Raw genomic sequence first — 18,044 nt, forward strand, 5'->3', positions numbered from 1 at the left:
GAAATGCAATTTTCACATTGCAAATGTGCCCCCAAAAAATGTATCATATTTGCAGGCCAGTATACAGGTGTACAGGGAAGGCATAGTACCTTTGGGGCTCTATCCGATTAGGTGCGAGTTAGTGCGGCTGTATGCTGCCCTTAAGGTACCTCTGGACTTGCATATTTTTGTTCGTAGCTCCATAGGGCTGCGTACAAAAATGTGAGAGTCCACGGTGAGATTGGGCTGCAAAGAGCAAATTATGGTCCCGGTGTTTTTATGCCGTTGCAACAAAAAATCGCCCCCTTAACACCTAATTGGGTTGAGCCCTAGAGTTCTCATCCACCTGGCTGGGGATAACTTACAACACTACTTTTTTCTTCCAACAAGCGGCACCTTTCATCCACAGCCTGGCTGGCTAACAATACATCACATAAAGGCTACTCTACAGTCTAACTATAACTCCTATCCAGCGCACTTTATAATCAATGAGAATAATTTAGAGATTGGCATATTATACCCAGTTATGGACCTTATGGAAATTTGCTCAGCTACAGATTTTATACAATAGATCGGCTATTACACTGAAGTAATTTAACAGCAGTTATTAAGTGGTAATAAGTTATCATATATTATATGTTTGTGTTTTTTATAGTTGAGTTTTCTCTTAGTTATATGTGGGCGTTTATTACTGTATAAAGCAATTAGGTTGTACTATTAATGTTAGACTTTTCAAAGCAGCAAGACTAGCGCCACTTATAGTTGCAGTGTGAAGACTCACATTTTAGTTTTAATATTTTGTACACAAAAAGATATCTATTAAAAATGCAGTCTTACAAACTAGGTCAACAGGTTACACACAATTCATGGACATGGTGTAGTGATTCCTGCTAAAGCAGCTGAGTGATTTAAAAACCAACTTTGGTGGCATTTTTCACTTGGTTTGTAATTAACCTCTGTACAGTTGCCATCAGTTTAAATGTATTGTTCCACGATAACATAGGAGGAGCCTGGGGCCCCAGCTATTACTACATATGTACTTCAAGTAATATATGTACTCCTATAATATATGCACTTGTCAAATGGGCTGGTACTCTAATCTGTGTGGCTGCCAGTGTGTGCCCAGGTGACAGAGGGGCAACATATGTGGAAGGGAAACATTCTTCAAAAGAAGAGCAGTATTATGGTGCATACACACGGTCAGATTTTTCCTTCAGATATGAACGATAACGATTTAAAAATCGTTCAGTCGTTCATATCTGAAGGAAAATCGTTCATATCTGACATGCCTGAACGATGGACGATCAACGATGCGCGTTCCCGATGGTCAGATAACGATTTCTGACATCTGATGTGTTTGCAGTCAGACTTGGACGATTCCATTCATTTTAATGCAGTCAAAAATCGTTCAATCGTTCAAATCGTTCAAATCGTTCAAAACTTTGGTCAAATCGTCCAAATCGTTTAATCGTTCAGTCGTTCATCTGACAAATCTGACAAGTCTGACAAATCTGACCGTGTGTATGCTCCATTAGAAAACGAGGACATGCACTGAGACTGGAGAGAGGTAGGTTCAGAGGAAATCTGAGGAAAAAGGACTTCACAGAAAGGGTAGTGGATAGGTGGGCTAGCCTCCCATCAGAGGTGGTAGAGGCTAGTGACGTATCTATAATGGGTGCAATGTGTGCGGGGACCCCGGGTCCAAGGGGCCCCGCACCGCACACCCTACACCCATATTATTTTAAAGTCACCTGTCCGTGGTCCTGCGTCGGGTGTCAGCGCTGCCCAAAACACCGGAAAATGGCCGCGACAGCAATTTTTCCAGTGTTCTGCGCATGCGCAGTAGACTTCGGGCACACTCTGGTGCCCGGAGTCTACTAATGCACTGGTGTTTGGCCAGCCGTGTCAGTCGGATGCCGGTCACCGGGAAGAGAGCCTTTCACGGGGAGTGCACACGGGCCCCCTCCTCTCTTAAGACGCCCCTGGTAGAGGCTAAGACAGAAGAGCAATGTAAACATGCTTGAGATAAACATAGCGACATCCTAACAAAGAACTAAAGACATAAGGACATCCTAACAAAGAACTAAAGACATAAGGATATCCTAACAAAGAACTAAAGATCAAATAGGGTTTGAGGTTACAATAAGGGCAGACTAGATGGCCCAAGTGGTTCTTATCTGCAGTCAAATTCTATGTTTCTATGTCTGCAATGGTTACACAAATCAGCAGGGCTAATATTTTTCCATGGTGGTGTAAGTATAATAATATATATGGTCAGAATTTACATATTTACCCACCTACACCACTGTTACTGTGATCTTCTCCAACCCTCTCCTTCCAATCTGTATGAAAAAAAAAATCTATGTATTAGACCAGTAATTTTAAATATCAGTAATTTAAAAATGTTAGAAACATTAATAACACTCCAGTAGTAGGGCAAATGCACATAAAATAAGCAACACAGCTTGTTACATCAATTATTTCACCCTAGGTCGTGGGTAGGGGGGGGGGGGGGTTACACGTAAACAAGCATAGCTACACAGGGCATACAGATGTGTCCTCATACACCTAGCCTCAATATGCCACGCAGCGCGACTTGCCCGACGTGAGTGAGCTGCCAGGTCCCCTGCTGGGCATCTTTTTTGCGTCTTTTTGTAACGAAAATGCATCTAAGTGCCAATGTGATAAGACTAGGATACACCAACAGACTGATTCATTTGATGTGACACTTGTATATCTGTGTGCACCTGAGTCTGTATATGAAGCACAATAGAACCTGGAGTAGAAAAAGCTGCGGCCGTTACATTGTAGCACTTCAAATACAGATTTAGAGACTCGGGTGCACACAGATATACAAGTGTCACATATGAAATTAATCAGCACAGTCTGGTGGTGCGTCCTAATCGCATTGCATCATGACTTAGACACATTTTTGGCAAATAAAGATGTAAAGAGACGCCCAGTGCTAGCAGAGTCTCACAGGACCTGGCGTGCCGATAGGGGCTTTTCAGCGCGACTGCAGCAATTGAGCTTAGGGCGCGATTCAGCTTGGATCGCAGTTGCTAATACGCACGCAATCGTCCGAATGTTTCGTATTGCGCATGCATCGCAGTGCGCGAACCAGCCACTGCGATCGGAACTGCGATTGCAGTGGCGTCGCAGACCCATCGCAGAGTGATTGACAGGAAGTGCCGTTTGTGTATGGTGATGGGGGGGGTCAGGCGTGCCAGTGCGTTTCAACGGCGTTGCATGGGCGTGCATAAATTAGCCACTGCGACACCAGACGCCGCCTGAGGCCGCATAGCGTGCGCTGAAGTAAGCAATTCCTGAGTGAGGTCTGACCTGCCTTAACTGTGCGTATGGGTCCGATGTTACTCGATTGTACCGATGTTTTCGCAGTCTTGCTAACCATTACGGTGGTGCATGTAAGGTAAAGTGGCCGGCCTTGTGTAGTGCTGCGGCGGCGGCATTGAGATCGCATTAGATTAGCTTACAATCACACTGAACTGCATGCGTACGCTATATTGCGATCCGTAGTGAATCAGGCCCTTAGTGTACTAACAAAGGATCCTGGTAATTTCCTCTGTGCCAACCCCCATCTGAAATAGAGACACTGCCACACAACCCTTGCTTCCAACTGGTGCCACCAATCATTGCTAATAAACCGTGGAGGAGAATTGATTTGCAATGCAGAATCTCTCTGTACAATGGTCTTATACTTCCCATAATTACAGTGCAATTATTAAAGTAAAAAAAAATAAAATCACTTTCACCTAAAAACAAACACTTAATCAAACAAATGAATTCAACGATCATCACAGAATTGCATAATTGCATTGTTCGTAATGTAAGATCCAAAAAGCAAAGAATATTAACTTCGATCCCTGACATACCATCTGTTTCACTTACATATGCAGCCTTTATTGTTAGTACAGTATAGTAATCAGCTATGATTAAAACTAACAATTATTTCCTGAACTACATGTAAAGCAGTTTTACCCTGAAAATATTTTAGAATTTGCAATAGGTAATAATTATTACACTAAGGAGTCACTATATGCATATGCTTAATGAATCTAAGACACTATTGCTATAAGCTATGTATTTATAGTGAGGTTTGGAGCGAGAATATGCCCAGCTTGCAGAAATACATGTATTCTTTATATGTACCTGGTATCTCTAATTGTACAGCGGGGTGGTGTGTCCTGGCAGGTGAGAAGACATTGGCACACTGGCAGCTTATAGTCTGTGCTTTATATTTCAGTGTAGGAATGCCCATTGCCCTTGGCATGTAACCCTGCTTATCTGTGAGTGCAATACCGTTTTGATTCATCTAGTGTCTTTGACCTCAAGCTTCTGGTTATAATGTAACTAGCCCATCCCTGACACTGTAGGAAGACAACAGTCTAAATAGAAACTATACTTTAACTCTGTCAAAGCCATGTGCTTGCTATATATTGTGATTGGAATCAATAGCTTCATCAATACAGCCCTGCTACTGTTGCTATAAATAAATGACTGCAGATAAATTGCTCCTGTATATGGCATGATAACTTCTTATTACATCATATGCTCAGAAACCGTCATATAATTAAACTGCCATACTTGGGAAGCAGTGTAAGAGAACTAAGGATCTATTTGTGTTCCAATCAATAGATATACAATAAAAAGGTCAACAGTGTCTAGGTAGACACCAAGTGGTAGACAGGCAATAGGTCGACATGTACAAAAGGTCAACACACAATAAGTCGACCTGGATGAACATCTAAAAGGTACATGATCAAAGGTTCACATTGGAATGGTCGACACATTTTTTTTAAAGGTTAGGCATTTACTGGTGGGTTAGGCTGAGGAAGGGATGGTTTGGGTTAAGCAATTGCCCCGACAGTTAGGGTTAGGCACTTACCGGAGGGTTAAGGTCAGGCACTAGAAGGGACGGTTATGGTTAGGCACTTACCCCGACGGTTAGGGGATAGGCACTAGGAGAGAGGGGTATCCACCAAGGGAAGGGTTAGAGTGAAGAATAAGGTTAGAAAACAAAAAATCCAGGTTGACCATTTTTGTGTCGACCATTTCTACCTGTTGACCTATTGCCTGTCTACCAGTTACTGCTGATCTTTTGACAGTATCTAATTACTGTAGATCTTTTCATTTACAACCCATCTATTTACGGGATGCGGTCAGCAGGTCGACACTCACTGGGCCTGATTCAGAGGTGCACGCAATTAGCACACAATGGCCAATGTTCACCTAATTGATCGATTATTTAAAACTGCACATGCGCAAAAAGTACTGGAGATCCCTATGGTGTATGCATTACACAGAGTGTACAACGCAGGGTACAACACCAGGGGAACGCTGCAACTAGCATTTGCATATTATAGCAGCCGCAACTCCGGCAACATACGTAAGAGGGAACTCAGTCGGGTCCATCTCTGAATGAGGCCCACTATGACCAGAGTATGTTGACATGACAATCTTGGTGCAGGGATCCCGAAAAGGGTGTAATGCTACTTAGAGCATTTTAACTGTGGGGTGTTATAATTTTAAACATGCTGCTTACCAGCATGTTTAAAGTTTTAAACACCCCACAGTTAAATGGTCTAATACCCTTTTCAGACATAAAACTCCGGCTTCAACCCAGCTCTGTCGCGGGATACTGAGCAAGGGTTGAAGCAGAGGCTGCCCCTTTCACAGATGGCTTATTCCCGGGTCATCATCCTTCACACTGACCTGGGTCTTCCGGCATTCAGTAGGCACTTGAAAATAATGTAATGTCCAAGAGCTACAGTCCTCGTCCACTCAATTTCTTTTAGGCGTGAACTGGGTCATCAAGACCCGGGTCGCACCTTTCAGACTTGAGCTGGGTCGTCAACCAGAGTTTCAAGTCCCGGGAAAAACCCTGATAGCAACTGTCAATCCGGTCGGACCTTTTCAGACATACGCCAGACCCGGGTCGATGTGCGTTCACGTGCAAAAACCCAGGTTTTTGGCTTATGTCTGAAATGGGTATAAGTAGCATCTACACCTGTGTCGGGGTCCCAGGGCCAGCATTGTCATGTCAACATACTCACTGTGGATAAAAGGCCTGATACATTGTTGTACGCTTTTAGCATTGCAAAATTATGCTAATGCCGCAGGAGGTATCTTGTGTAAATAGAGGCTTCCTGCCGGCTTCTGTGATCTGCTGCTACGTTTGAGGACGCATCCATCGTATCACTTCCATGAACACCAGCTGTCATAGTAAATCTCTGGTTACTCAGGATGGCCGGTATTTTTATGCAGCAGTGCCAGTGTGCTGTGGTGAAAGTCGCAGCCACTGGCCTCTGCACTCTTAATAAGATAAGGTTGACACCCACCATTTTCTGGGACGCAGACCGTGTCCGCCCCTTCCCTGTCCCGAAGCGGCCGGCAGCATGCCAATCATGCTGCGGCTTAGGCGGCATTGCAAGCAATCTTGCAGACACTGATCCTGCGCATACGCCGATCGGCCACCATCGGGTTTGTGTACAACTCTAAATCAGGCCCCTAGTGAGTGTCAACATAACATACCAAACCCCTATTTATGATGGGCCTGATTCAGATTTGGGAATAGAGGAACAGCAAGTAACTGTGCACCTTGGTAACACCATGCTGGTGGGTCAGATGTAACATGTGCAGAGAAATTTGGATTTGGGAGGGGTGTGTCCAAACTGACATCTAAATTGCAGTGTTAAAATAAAGCTGTCCAACATTTGTGAGCTACATGCAAAAGCAGCCTGTATTTACCCCCCATGCAAACAAAATGCATGTATTTGCACCACTTGCATTGCAACATGGTTTGTCCAGGTGCACCGTTACATGCTCTATCGTACTCTATTCCCAAATCTGAATCAGGCCCTATGCAGTAGTGGTAAGATTATATTGCTACAATTTACCATGTTAGGCCTAATCTAAGATACCCGGCTTAAAACGCACTCCTCAGCGAGGGTTTTCTCCTGGTCCTTGGCAAACGACGAAGTGTTAAAGTGATCTGTGCATATGCGCATAATGGATAAACACATTGCCAGCTAGCTTTTTGCTGCTTGCTAGATTGACTCAGGCTGCCTTCTCTATATAGGTTCAGTAAATGGGGATGGCGGTAAGCGAAATAAAGAGTGGTATCACAGGAGAAATCATGATTTTATCAGCAGTTTACATTTTGCTAGATGGTGAAAACGATGGAGAAAGGCATTATCTCAGCCACATAAAATAGACCATGTAGTCTTGTCAGCTTTGAATGCACAACTAGGGTTGGAACCTAAACAGAATTCAGCAATTGGCATGTCATGGTTTAGTACTTCTGCTTTAAGTCCCCTTTATCAATAAGTTAACTGATAACTGTAGAAAAAAACCCATGTTCTTGGTATCACCATCGCTCAAAGTAGTATAACAGTTGGTGTGCCATGCTTGGGGTGCATACACTTCTCAAACGTTATGCACCCCTGCCTCAGAGCCTATGCTTAGGTGCAACATAAAAAGCTCTGTGCAGGATCAGTATCACAGCTAATGTGCTCCTGTGCTAGACACACAGGACCTCATTCAGAGGCGGTCGGAGGATGCAAGCGGTCGCTCAGAAACTGGGCGGCCGCTTGCATCCTGACTGCCCGCCTCTGTTTCGGTCGTTAGGCTGTGGGTTTACACCCACAGCTCTAACGACCGCTCGGGTGATGGTCGCGATGGTCAGAGACCATCACGACCATCGGGGTTTACGACGAGACCCAAGGGTAGGGTCTCACTTGTCGTAAGCCCCGGAGAGCTTCTGGCTCTGTCAGAGCCGGAAGCTCTCCACTGACATCACTTGTGATGTCAGTGGGGCCTCCCCCAAACGGTAGGCGTTCCCATGGGAACGCCTCCGTTTGGGCTGCCACCCCCCCGGCCCGCCTTCCAAAACGGGGCGAGCTGTCAATCAACATCGACAGCTCGCCAACTTTGGAAAGAGACCCGCTACGACCAGTGCTGTTGGTCATAGCGGGTCTCACGCATGCGCACGAGGGAGCCGGCTGGCCAAACATCGAGGCGGCCGTGCGGTCGTAGACCATACGGCCGCCTCTGAATAAGCTCCCCAGTGCCTGGCACTCCATTATTTCCTGCCTGCATCCCCTTCAGGGGCGTATTTATAATGGGTGCAGGGTGTGTGGTGCACATGGGCCCCTGGGTCTAGAGGGGGTCTGCACCGCGCTCCTTGCACCCATATTATACTTCCCTCTCCGGAGTCCCGCCCGTCGTTTTGCGCATTCGCAGTACAGGGAAAATGACTGCCGCGGCCATTTTCTCGGTGACCTGAGCATTCGTTATACACTATGGGCACACTCTAGTGCCCATAGTGTATCAGAGCGGCGCTGGCTGTTCTGCGCTCAGTGCGCTGCTGGCCGCCGAACTGAGAGGAGGGGGCTCGTGATGGAGACTGCTGTTAATATTAAAATGAACCTCTATACCCCTGCCTATACCTTCTAATATCCTGCCTATAACTTCTAAGGATTACGCTAATTTGCGTACGCAGTCATACCGTAAATAAAGACTTAGACGTGGAATCTGTGGTTCCAAAGCACAAGCGTTATTCAGGTAAAAGTTCAGACAGTTACACGCAATTGATCTAGACACAATTTAGGCGCAAAAGGAAATTATACAGACCCAAGTACAGTATACATATGCAGGCGCTTCCGGACCCGGAGATAGGCATCAGCAAGAGACCCCTAGTCATACAGCGTTCAGCACGAAGACTGAGAACCAGCGTTCGTGCACACATATTTATACCCCCAGGAATAAACAGGACAATGGGGAAGTTTGTTGCTGATGTCATTGGTTCCCAGGGGAGAAGCATCTGTTACAGCACATTTAACAGGCTGGTTCAAATAGACTCTCCCTGCCTCTAACAGCTGGGGATCTTTCTCTTCACGCCCCCTGCAACATCCTAACAGTTGTTCCTGAAATATACATTTTGTTGCTTGTAGGTTCTGTGATCCATAACTCGAGTTTGCATGATGCGACCTCCCCACCGATAACACCGGAATACTGTAAAAAGAATACGCATCAGTACAAGACCAAACACGACTTGTTTAGCATGTGTAATACCTTAGTTATCAAATCTCTTTATTTCTCAGTATTTAAACTAACTGAACCAACTTAAATCATACACTTTAAAGCTTATTGAACCTTATGTGTGAATATGTAATGTGTGAGTATTCGGGGTTTGATATAAGGAGAGTTTAGAATACAGGGAGCTGTACACCAGGTAATCAGAGTATAGAATACAGGGAGCTGTAGACCAGTTGGTCAGATGTAGAATACAGGGAGCTGTACACCAGGTAGTCAGAGTATAGAATATATATTTAGCTAGCCTGGCCTATTGTATATGCATATATAGCTAGTCTGGCCTATTAATTATAGGCCTTTATTTAAATATATTTAGACCAGGTAGTCAGAGTGTAGACTACAGGGAGCTGTAGACCAGGGAGTCAGAGTGTAGAATATATATTTAGCTAGCCTGGCCTATTATATATGCATATTTAGCTAGTCTGGCCTATTAATTATAGGTCTTTAATTAAATATATTTAGACCACTTGGTCAGAGTGTAGAATACAGGGAGTTGTAGACCAGTTGGTCAGAGTGTAGAATACAGGGAGTTGTAGACCAGTTGGTCAGAGTGTAGAATACAGGGAGTTGTAGACCAGTTGGTCAGAGTGTAGAATATATATTTAGCTAGTCTGGTCTATTAATAATAGGTCTTTCTTTAAATATATTTAAATATATTTTATTTGTTGTAGCACATTATTTTCTGGATAAGCTGGAAATAGCAGCTTTGAAATTTGGCAGTGTACTTTGATTTTCTGTAGTTGATCTTTTAATTATTTAACAGTCTGCTGTATGTTACTATTAGTATGGCCTGTAATGGCAGAGTTTGGAAAAGCGCTGGGTTAGAAGAAATCACAGAGCAGAGTGCATCAGGTTGTCAGTGTAGAGCACAGGGGTTGTAGACTAGGTAATCAGCATATAGCATACTGGGAGCTGTAGACCAGGTAGTGAGAGTGTAGAATACAGGGAGCTGTACACCAGGTAGTCAGAGTGTAGAACACTCCGAGTTATTAAACCATTGCAACTAGATCTTTGTGTCTGCAGCCCTATAGAACCAGCAAATAAACAATACTGACAGTGAAGCCTATAAATGGAGGTGGAATCAGTGTGGAATTAATTGAAGACAATTCAATTAATAATCTGGACATTGTCACCATGCCTGTAAACTCTCCAATTAGCAGGGACCTTCCTACCCTTTATGGTCATGTCTGCATTTATGTTGTATGTATGTATGTATTTTAAGTTTTTTCCCACTACGGATCACTGTGGTGCCTTACAATTGACCTGTAGTAACAATATTTGTCACATTTTAAAATTTTTAGTTTTCGATGTCATAGTTTTATGTCTACATATTTATGTTGTTTTCAGAATAAAATGTGCCTAGATGGAGCAAATAATAGTCCACTGGAGATAGGACCTGGCGACCAGTTATCACCACCTTTGAGGTGATGTAAAAATATGATGTTAAAAAGACTCTGCGGCCTCCAGGTATGACAAGGACATCTAAATATGTACAATCTACATCACTAACATTTTTTAATAGAATATTCTGTTTTGTTAAACTAAACCTAGTTTTTATATTTATGTGTATTCATGCACTGCAGATAACCTGCATTTTTCATTGACGTACACTATCTACCTAGCCCTAGGTCATAGATTTTATTTAAATCCACCTGAAAGAAAAAAAATGTTAATCCTACATTACTATGTAGTCACCTACTCCTTTTCCATAGGCCTTAACATCAAATAAAATAAAAAAATAATATTCTTGTAATGTGTACCTAGCTGAACTGTGCACCTGAACAAATAATGTTGTAATGCAAGGGGTGCAAATACATATTATTATTATTTTTTTGCATGTGGGGTAAATACTGGCTGCTTTTGCATGTAGCCCACTATGCCGCACAGCTTTATTTTTACACTGCAATTTAGTCAGATTTGAGTTTGGAGACACCCCTCCCAGATCTAATATTGTGCACATTGTAAATCTGCCATTCCTGTAGTGCAGCATGGTTTTGTCAAGGTGCAGAGTTAAGCCAAGTAAACACTAAAAGATATATTGCACAATATATCGTTCCAAAGCAGATCGGAATATATTGTGCAAATTGTATAGTGTGTACGCTGTATTGCGTGTGCACACTGGTCATTCATCACATCCTCCCACCTGGTGTGCTGCAGAGCAGATGGGAACATGCAATGAACCACTCCATTCTGCTGAATGCAGCATGGAACGATATATCGTTCCATTGCATTGTGCCACTGGCTGGGTACACATCGCATAGTGTGTAACCAGCTTTACTTGCTTTGCTCCAAACTCAGAATCAGCCCCATTACATACTTGCCTACTTTTGAAAAGTAGTTTCAGGGAGATTATAAAAGTAGAGGGAGTGTGGCCAGCTCTACCCAAAGGGCGTGTCTACCATTACCTATGGGCTCATCATTTGCCACTCAGTGTAGGAGAGATTGGCTTCTTTTTACACTACTAGATTGTCAGACCCAAATGCTAACAGGAGAAAGGGAAGAATGTGGGTGCTGAGTTTCACAGGCATTACCTGCCCCCAGAGAGGACACTCACTGACAGCCATGGAATGAATGGCTGTCAGTGAGTGCCGTTTCAAAGTGTAGTTAATGCCTGTGACACTCCCCACCCAGCCACTATGGACCCCATGATGCAATTCCCTTATATTTTAGCCACCGTGGTGGGGAGAAGAGAAGGGCCACCACTGCATGCCTGCGGCTGCCGCCACATCCTCCATCGCCGCCAAGCACACTGTACAACACTTCTAGGTGGCCACCACTACTCACAACACTGCCAGGGGCTGGCTGGCAAATCTTATCCTGGGGGGCACACACAGTACTAGCCCACAAGCTTCAAAAGTAGTAGTACAGGGACACAGATGACAGATGGAGGTAGCATCAGAGACACAGGTGATATATGGAGGGTAGTAGCTGGGGCACAGGTGACAGAGGGCAGTAGTAGCAGGGGCACATGACAAATGGCAGTAGTAGCCAGGGCACAGGTGACAGATGGTGTTAGTAACAGGGGTATAGGTGACAGATAGCAGTAGTAGATGGGATACAGGTGACAGATGGCGGTAGTTGCAGGGGCACATGACAAATGGCGGTAGTAGCTGTGCCAGCCGCAGCTGGGTGACTGGTCGGCACGCCTTGCTCTTGCAGAGCAGAGGACGATCAGGCCAATCGGCCGGGAACCACAAACCGCAGACCTGGCTGTACGGAGAAGGCCTGGTGAAAGATAAGCCGCCAAGGCGGGTAAGCGAGACAGAGTAACTGTCCACCTTTCTAACACTAAAGGGGCCTCTGCTGTAAGGACATGTGTCTGGGTTCCCCAAAGTGTAGCTAATACTACTGGCATTTCTGTATATATTTGTAGAATAGTGTGTAGTTGCTGTTTTTACATGTAGAAGTAGTGTATATGTAAAATAAAGGTATCGTTATACCTTTGCTATTGTGTCATTTCCTGTGTGATCTAAGGGCCTGAATCAGAGCCGCTCGTAAGCGGCCGCTCGTTCGCTCCGAGCGATGTTCGCACATCTGCGCATGCGTATGGGTCGTAAATGCGCATGCGCCAACCAGTCAGTGCGGTCGGAGATCGTGTGCTCGCAAAATAGCGAGGGGCTGGTAATTTGAGTGACAGGATGAGGCGTTTGTGGGTGGTAACAGGGGAAGGTGCTTGAAAACGGGGAGTGGAGATCCGAATGCAGGCGTGCCAAACGGTCAAAACGGGCGTTTTAAGGGTGTGCATAATTAACAAAGCAGCGTCATCGACCCCGTCACTTGGTTGTCTTTTAGCCTAAACTGCTCGCATGATTGCGGTAGGAAAATCCTACCACAAGAATTGCGAGCAGTTCATACGCCTTTCGATGTACTCGATTAATCTAATAAATAGCGGAGATGACGTATGATGCGAGCGGCCAAGGGGCGTCTTTACAAAATAGCCAGCGCATGTTTCGGACGCTCGCTCAGACATAGAGGCGTCAACGGACCGCAAAGAGCGAGCGCTCAATTTACATATCCGACCCCTTTTACAGAACGAGCGTCCGCAAATAGCGTCCGGCTCTGAATGAGGTCCTGAGGACCCGGGGTACTGTGCGAGAGAGAGCTATAACCTTTCTGCCTTTCTCAAGGCAATGAACGGCTAGAGAGCGAAAATAACGCATGCATAAACCCGGGATCCTCGCAATGAGGATAGACGATAGTTGTAGATCCTCTTCTCTCTAGTCAGGCCCCTCTGTGCAAATGGCTTCATCACATGTTCATGTAAAGCAAAAGCCTTGTCTGCGACGAAAACGAATTTAGGCCGTGCTTTGTCTCGTTGAGTGACGGCAAGTTGAGGGTTTTGTTGGTGAGGCTCTGGTAGAATGCCGTCTGTTTGAAGGAACCACCATCCGAAGCACGACCATTCTTGCCAACATCCACAAACAAAAATTCGTATTTGGCATTATAAGAACGATGCTGAAGAAGCCTTTATAATTGTAGTAATATGATCCGGTGTTGGCAGGTGGGTTGATGCGTATATGTTTTCCATCGATGGCTCCTACGCAGTTAGGGAAATTCCAACGTTGTTCGAACTCTTCAGTGATGGTCCTCCACTCATCCACGGTATTTGGAAACTAGAAAAATAGTAAAAAATGGGTTAATAAAATTACCATTTTTTTTCCTATATAGACTCCCACCCAAGAGCCTGATTTGTCCTCAACTCCGGACATCAGTCTGATCAGGGGACAGCAAGGTGGATACCTTATCCCAATTGCCCACCGACCATTCAACTCCCCTCAACATCTTCCGCACCTCCCCAAAGAAAAAAAAAAGGCAGGGTAGAAAGCAGCAGCAACACACCGAGCTGGAGGACATATTCCTGCAGCAGGTGGAACGAATCCTCCAAAAACAACCAGACCATATAGATGACTTTACATCACATATAAATAGCAATATGCGCAAAATGAATGACCAAACACAGAAGGAGTTCCAGATGCTGGTCTATGAGCTGTTGATTAGGTCTCTTAATTCAAATCTGCATGGTTCAACATATATAGCAGACCCTTTATTGTATCACCTGCCCCAACCGCCTCTGTGAGGCCTCCCCCAGCCCAGTTGGAGGCTACTTCCCCACCCAGTACCCCATCCACAAGCCAGGCAATTTACAGTGCCATGCTGGAGGCAGAAGATGAATTGCCACAATTTTTGAAAATGTTATGTTTTTTTTGTTTTATTATTGTTGCCTGTACTATCACCAAATTTTATCACTCCCAATAAGTACTGTACGGTATACGGTGATTATGACACTGATTGGACAAGGTCACTACACACATGGCGCAAGTATAGATTGATGGAAGCCGCAGCCACGATCTGTACGTGTGCCATGTGTGTATTGGCCTGTTCAATCTGGCACCTGACCCACCGTATACCATACAGCAGCCTAGCTATTGGGACTGCTAAAATTTGGTGATAATGCTGTTTCTACATTTTATATGCATACTTAAAAATGTATATATATATATATATATATATATATATATAACACATTAAAAAGGTTTGTTATTACTGTGCAGTGTTGTTGGCACAGCGTTGTTAATGCAGCCATATTGGCTGACAATACTGTTAATGAAAGAGTTAAAAAAAAAATAATATATATATATATATATATATATATATATATATATAATTATATATATATATATACACACATATACACACATGCATGTAGACAGGCACTCACTATAAATGTAACATGCCGCGGTGCCAGCTATAATATTGTATATTCCATGTCTCCTGCTCGATAGAGCAAGAATAAGCGGCACTCATCCGGACTTGGTAGAAAAGTAAAGGTCTTTAATCCAGCGTGAACCGACGTTTCAAGGCCTCAACGGCAAAATATATATATATATATATAAAAATGGAGCATTCACCAGAATTTTTGAAGATGAAAAAAGCGATTTATTCCATGTACATCATACCTCAGGTTTCTAGCTTGAGGGACAGTCTCAAAGTTTCGGTCCTTATAGAACCTTCCTCAAGAGGCACAACCACACATATATTGCATCAGGGCAAACGGCCCACCCAGAAGCCAACCTCACACTGACCATGTCTAGCAGGCCCCTATAAATACCCTAAATGGGCGCCAAAACACATCACCCAATAGCAGCACATGTGAGCAAAGCATCCCAGCATAAACACTCACCTGATGGTATTCAGTGTGAGTAACTTGCACCTGTAGTGTCCTGATATCCAGAATACACATCCGGTGGATACACATCCACACCAACACGCGGTGCAAGCCAGCCGCACTAAAGGACAACATCCGGCCACGCACAGTGCATATCCGGAGGGCACACAACACCACATGATGCGCGCCCTCCACGTGGTCGGCGGTCACAGCCGTCTAAGGAAAGACAACATCCGGCCAAATGTATTGCACATCCGGATGGCACACGCAACCACATGGTGTGTGCCATCCATCCGGTCTGGGATATCATCATCCGGTCCAGGCGCCATGAGTGCACTGACCGGAAGGTAACCAGGACACAAATACCTTACTGCATAACAGCTTAAGTATAAAAAAGAAAACACACGGATACAAAAAATAGACATATGCTGTCACTAGAGTACTACTAGGGACCCGCTATATATGGAGACATAGAATAACCAAATATATCACTAAAAGCAATTAACAAACAATAAAGCATTCTAAATAAAGCCAAAAAAGGCAACAATCATTAAAGTACACAAACATAAAAGAAAAAATATATATAAAAAAATAAACACTAAATGGTGTATTGGTCAAAAAGAGAAAAAAAGAAATAAAAAGAAATAAAAAGAAAAAATACATAGAAAAGTCAACGAAGAAAAACATTCAATGGATTGCATTCATTTAATCCATGCGGTGCTACTGTGTTTAGACGAAAAATCCATCTTGCTTCAAGTTTTTTCAAAAGTAGTAGCCGGTCACCACCTCGTATGGGGGGGAAGGACCCAGTCAATAATGAGACAACGTAGAGATGACACTTGGTGCCCATTAAGCAAAAAATGTTGGGCCACTGGCTTGTCAGAATTCCCAGTGGACAGTGCCTGTCTAATGGTACTTCTGTGGTTGGCCATCCTCTCACGGAACTTGCACGAAGTCATGCCCACATAAGCAAGCCCACAAGGGCACGTGAGTAAATATATCACAAAATCCAATAGGCAATGCAACTTGTAACGAATGGAAATAGGGCGACCACTGTGTGGATGAGGGAAACTTGAGCCTGGTATCAACTGTCTGCAAGTTGTGCATCCGGTACATTTTATGCAGCCAGGCTTCTGGGTAAGGAGCCAAGTGTTGTCCTTCAGCACCCTAGGTTGAGGGGGGTGCATCACCAGTTGTTTCAAGTTCTTGCCCCTACGAAAGGCCATCATCGGTGGTTCTTGTGCCACTTTACACAGAATGGGATCAGATTTAATGATAGGCCAATGTCTACGTAGAGATCTTGCTACAGAGTTAGACGCACCATCATACTGAGTTACAAAAAGCATACGATTATGCATTGATTTAGGGTCGTGGGAGCGCATACGTCGGGCCCTGATTAAGCAGTTTTCCACAGCCTTCCTTCTATAGCCCCGTTCAATGAACCGCTCCTTCATCTCAAGTAGTTGCCGGTCTGCCATTATTGGATCCGTGTTGTTTGTCAACACTCTCATAAATTGAGAGACTGGGAGGCTGTCCTTCAACTTAGGTGGATGATTACTGGTTGCGTATAGTAAAGTGTTACGATCAGTATCCTTTCTAAATAATGTGGTACCCAATCGGGTACCAGTACGAAAAACCGTCACATCAAGGAAATTGATAGACTCACGATCACAGCTACCAGTAAAACGCACAGTGCAATCCAATTGATTTAGCTCAAAAAGCATGGCATTAAATTCCTCCTCGGTGCCTCTCCAGATCAAAAAAACATCATCAATAAAACATTTATAGTGGGTAATTCGATCACCATACCTGGGAATAATATATGTTGACTCATAGTCATGCATAAATATCCCAGCATAGGCCGGCGCCACGTTAGACCCCATGGCCGTGCCTGATATCTGCATATAGTAACAGCCATTATACATAAAGTGATTCTGTATCAAAATCAATTGCAGAAGTTCTAAAATAAACTCAGTTGGCGGACCATCAAAATTGAGTGTTTATGCTGGGATGCTTTGCTCACATGTGCTGCTATTGAGTGATGTGTTTCGGCGCCCATTTAGGGTATTTATAGGGGCCTGCTAGACATGGTCAGTGTGAGGTTGGCTTCTGGGTGGGCCGTTTGCCCTGATGCAATATATGTGTGGTTGTGCCTCTTGAGGAAGGTTCTATAAGGACCGAAATGTTGAGACTGTCCCTCAAGCTAGAAACCTGAGGTATGATGTACATGGAATAAATCGCTTTTTTCATCTTCAAAAATTCTGGTGAGTGCTCCATTTTTTTGCTCTATACATGGACTTTCAGTTCTGGATTAGCACCCCAGTGGTTGTTTCCTGCCTTTGGATGTGAGTGCGACCTAACAACGTATTGGAGAGATAGATAGATATATATATATATATACACATTTTTTTTCTTTCACAAGAAACAAATATGTAGTGTGTTTTTTTTTCTTCTTACCTTGCAATACTGGTACTGCAGCACTTTAACAATAGCCTTGCAGGTCTCCAGGATGATGACTCCCAAGGACTGAGGGGAGATGAGGGTGCCAAATTTCAGGTCTTCCAGTGACCTTCCTGTAGCCAGGTACCTCAGGGCAGCCACCAGCCTCTCTTCAACAGGGATTGCCCTCCGAAGACCTTGTGTCCTGCCTCTGGATGTGGGGGGACACCATACTCAGCAACTCCTGGAAGGTGTACTCATCCGTGAGCAGGTAGTTGCGGTAGTCGTACGGGTTGTTCTCCTTGATGTCCATCAACAGGGACATGTGAGAGTGAGTATCCCTTTG

At 44.2% G+C, this 18,044-nt stretch overlaps 1 protein-coding gene across 3 annotated transcripts in view; it reads right to left on the minus strand.

The window, feature by feature from the left end:
- SLC51B (SLC51 subunit beta) overlaps window positions 1-18,044 on the minus strand; it is a 50,230-nt gene that overhangs the window by 28,673 nt on the left and 3,513 nt on the right. For all 3 annotated transcript variants that reach the window (XM_088452736.1, XM_088452737.1, XM_088452738.1), the window contains exon 2: window positions 2,277-2,321. The gene's annotated coding sequence lies outside the window, so the exon portion shown is untranslated. The remainder of the gene's footprint in view (window positions 1-2,276; window positions 2,322-18,044) is intronic.

This window comes from Taudactylus pleione, unplaced genomic scaffold, assembly GCF_031769625.1.
Source record: "Taudactylus pleione unplaced genomic scaffold, aTauple2 ptg000556l, whole genome shotgun sequence".
Taxonomy (NCBI): Eukaryota; Metazoa; Chordata; class Amphibia; order Anura; family Myobatrachidae; genus Taudactylus; species Taudactylus pleione.